The sequence below is a fragment of the Eumetopias jubatus genome, unplaced genomic scaffold (assembly GCF_037043125.1).
Source record: "Eumetopias jubatus isolate StellerSeaLion01/CBP00866 unplaced genomic scaffold, mEumJub1_p1.0 scaffold_14, whole genome shotgun sequence".
Taxonomy (NCBI): domain Eukaryota; kingdom Metazoa; phylum Chordata; class Mammalia; order Carnivora; family Otariidae; genus Eumetopias; species Eumetopias jubatus.
Window position 1 is genome coordinate 96,262,213 of NW_028274820.1, and position 4,149 is coordinate 96,266,361.

Genomic DNA, 4,149 nt, shown 5'->3' on the forward strand with positions numbered 1-4,149 from the left:
GAGGTGCCCTGGGAGGGTTTGAGAGAGTGGCCCAGGAGAGGACAGTTTCAGGGAATTCTTGGCTACCTCCTTGCATCAGGGGATTCGAGTTCCCTGAGCAGGTCCTGGGACACATGGGGCTAACACAGACTCCTCGCTGCCCAAGAAGAGGAGCTGTGCCTTGAGCTTCAGAATGCACCAAGGAGGTAGTCCCTGCGCCTGGAAGGGAAATGGAGGGCGAAGGGTTTGGAGCCCAGGGGCCGGGTAACTGGTGTCAGGCAGGGGCAGGTGGAAGGAAATAAGGTTAAGTGTTGTGGGCATATTAGGACATGCTCACCTCGCACCCACCCCTTGTGGAGGCACTGGGCAGGACAGGAATGCACCTAGAGTAGCTGATCCGGAGTCCTACCCAAGTCCCCTTTGGTACCAGACCTGAAGGTGGCCTGCAGACAGAGTAATGCCAGAGCGGCAATGTCACAGTGGTGACATCATGGGCAACTACTCCTATCAGGGAAATGGGAGGTTCAGAACTTTAGACTGCTCACCCCAGGAGACCCCATCTCTGAGCAGGGAGTCTATCTTGGCTTCCCGATGCTGTCATGGGCTTCAGGCTTCTCTGCTGTGTAGCCCTTTGGCTCTTGGGAGCAGGTGAGTTCTAGGCACAGTGTGCCCACCTCCGATGTGCATTTGCCATGCCTGTGATACAGGCTTACTGAGGATGGCTTCAGCCGAAGGCCTCCCCCTATGCTCTGCCCTCAGCTTCTTTCTGTCTCCTCCCCAACAGGCCCAGTGGAGTCGGGGGTCACCCAAACTCCAAGACACCTGATCAAAACAAGAGGATTGAAAGTGACCCTGAGATGTTCCCCTGTCTCTGGACACCAATCTGTGTACTGGTACCAACAGGTTCTGGGCCAGGGCCCCCGGTTCCTCATTCAGTATTACAATAAGGAAGAGAGAGACAAAGGAGACATCCCGGAGCGGTTTTCAGCTCAGCAGTTCGGGGACTACAGCTCCCAGCTGGACCTGGACTTGCTGGAGCTGGGAGACTCAGCCCTGTATCTCTGCGCCAGCAGCTAGGCACAGCCCTGCAGGATCAGCAGCCTACTGTACAAAAATCTTCCACCGCCCAGCTCAGGAAGTGATGACGAGGGTGGCGGTGCCAGCCACAGAGGCCCGGGCCCTGGGAAAGCAGACAGGCTTCTCCCAGACGCTCGTTCTGCTGCTTCTGTGTGTGGTGTGCCTTAAAGCTCACAGAAATCATGCGAGATAAGTATCATGTTACCTGTTTACATGTATAGGAGGGGAAGTAGCTTCCCCGGGTCTTCTATTTCAGAAGTGACAGAGTAAGGAAGAGTTCAGTTCCTCAACACCTGTGCTCCCCGCCCCCACATGGAACTGGCCCTCCTCTGGCTTCCCTTCCCAGGTCCAGATGAGCAGGATGGGGAAGATCATGCACCATATATGATGATCATAACCTCTTCCCTGTCAACTTCAAGGAATGCGACTTCAAGGCGAAGAATAGCCATTGATCCTTCCCTGTACCACAACAAAAAAATAAAAATAAAAGAGAGAGAAAGGTGCAGTTTTCTGCACAGCATGACCCCAGGTTATGTCGTGTCTTCAATGGAGGCTGCGTGAGTAGGGAGGTTCCCAGATGTGCTCTTCTAGCTGCACAGGGAATGGTATGTGTGCAAGGAAAAGCTCACGGATCCTTGTTATTTATCCCTTAGTTTCTTTTAGTCCACAGTTTGGGGTCCCTTACTTTGTACAAAGTACTGTATCACATAAAATAGAAAATGCAATTTACTATGTTTCTTGTCTTTGAGAGTTTTAAGGTCTGCAGTATTAAATGTATATTATTTATCTTAAATATTTGACGATTTCTATTGGATCCACCTGTCCCATGAGAGCAGGTGACTCACAAAACTGCAAGTGCTGAATACATCAGTGACCAGACACAGTTCAACCCTGCTGCAGGTAGAGACTCACGAAAGAAAATAGCACTGTCACGTATTGACAACTTACTGTATGCCAAATTTAAAAGTCCCTTATTTGCAAAATTTCCATGAATTGTCAGAAAATAAAAGCCTAAGAGACAAATGCAATTTCTGCTCCCTTTAAAGATGAGGGGAGTTGCCCTTAAATAAAGAACTTGACCAAATCAAATAGCTGGTTGGATGCCCAAGTGGAGCTCAAACCCTGGCCTGATTACTCTATCATGCATATTCATAGAGAAGCCTGCCCTCAATGTCAGAATGTTGTTCCATGGCTTGTCAGCCTGGCTGGCTCTAATGAAATCATTGACAGGGATCAGTTTCCCGGGGAGAAAGTGGTGTGAAGAAAGACGTCTGACTAGGAGCCCAGTACACCCAGCTCTGGTTTCACCTCCAGCACAATCTGCTAGTCAAGACCTGAGGCCAGGTTCTTGACATGATGGGCTGAGAATTTTCACGTATAAAATGAGAGTAATAATATCCATCGGCATCACTCAGAGTACTCCAGAGAAAGAGAACATATTACACACACACACACACACACATGCATATAATTATATATGTATATAATCTACTTATTATAGAGAATCAGCTCACACAGTTGTGGAGGCCGATAAGTCCAACATCTATAAGCTGGGCAGGTGGTGCTGGAGACCCAGGGAGGGCCGATGTTCAAGTTCAGAGGTTAAGCAGGGACAGCCTATGTTCAAGTTCAAAGGCCGTTTAGCAGGAAGAGCTGATGTTCTGCGGGTCAAAGACCTGTGTTCTCTCTGTGTTCCCTTGTCTCTGTGCAATATTATGTCTCCACAGCCCATAGCAAAGCCCCCCACCAGAATACATCATCAGGCATTACAAATTAGGTTCCTTCTAGCTTATTTATGGAAGAAGACTCAACCTCATTGACCTTCAAAACACTGGTGTGTAACGCGAAATAATAAACTTAACTCTCCTGGAAACCTAAGATGCTATGCCATAATTAGTTTAATTCTCCCTTTGACTGTGAGCAGAGCTTCTCATCCTTCTCTAGCCATTAATGTCTGGCCGCTTTTATCAGTGGGTTGACTGGAGTTACAAGCATCCTTTGCTTCAGAGAGAGAACGGGAGCAGAGAGGACTCAGTTGGTGGGAGCAAGGTGCTGGGGCCAGGGAGGATGTTTACTTGTTTTATTTGCTACATTATATATTGTTACATGTTATTTGTTATAAATATAAATAAGTATGCAGTAATAACATCTTCCAATTGCCTGTGGATGAAGCTGTGGATTGGGTCTATGAAATCTAAAGCCGGGGGCGGAGCAAGATGGCGGAGGAGTAGGAGACCTGGTTTTCGTCTGGTCTCAGGAATTCAGCTGAATAGGGATCAAACCATTCTGAACACCTACAAACTCAACAGGAGATCGAAGAGGAGAGTAGCAACAACTCTCTGAACAGAGAAGCGACCACTTACTGGAAGGTAGGACGTGCGGAGAAGTGAATCCGAGGCGATATTCGGGAGGATAGACGGCGGGGGAGGGGGGCCTCCGTGGGCCGCTTCTGGCAAGTGCTAGAGCCGCGGAGCACAAAATCGGACCTTTTAGAAGTCGGCTCCGCGGAGGGACGTCGCTCCAGTGGCTAAGCGGGGGGTGGAACCCTCGCGGGACAGTGTGGTCTCAGGACCCTCGGGGTCACAGAAAGACCGGGGGTGCCTGAGTGCGGCAGAGCTCCCAGGTATCGGAGCGGGGAAGCCGGCTGCAGAGACGGAGCCGAGGCGCGGGCTCTCAGCTCGGGGTTGCCATAAACTGTGATCCGCGGCCCAGTCGGGCCACTGCTCCTCCAGCAGGGACCCAACAAGCGGCAGAGCCGGGGAGACTCCCCTTCCTCCCCCGGGAGGAGCGGCGCGGGAGCGCACCACAGGGATCTGCTGGGTTTGGAGACTCCACACAGGGTCGGGTGCCAGAGATAGAAACGCTCGGTCACAGGCCGGGTGAGCGCGGAGTGCGGCCGGAGACCGGGGACACGGGAGTGACTGCTTTTCTCTGGGGGCGCACTGAGGAGCGGGGCCCCGAGTTCTCAGCTCCTCCGGGCAGAGATTGGGAGGCCACTATTTTCACTCTCATCCTCCAAAGCTGTACCGAGAGCTTGCAGGGAACAAAAGCTCCCGAGGGCAAACCCGAGCTGATTGCTTAGCCCGGACTCAC

General features: G+C 51.3%; 1 pseudogene across 1 annotated transcript; it reads left to right on the top strand.

The window, feature by feature from the left end:
* The first annotated feature begins 331 nt into the window (after positions 1–331).
* On the top strand, positions 332–1,249 carry LOC114211702 (T cell receptor beta variable 5-5-like; annotated as a pseudogene). Its single transcript, XR_015766727.1, has 2 exons — positions 332–627; positions 764–1,249. The product of XR_015766727.1 is annotated as a T cell receptor beta variable 5-5-like (transcript).
* Positions 1,250–4,149: the final 2,900 nt, after the last annotated feature.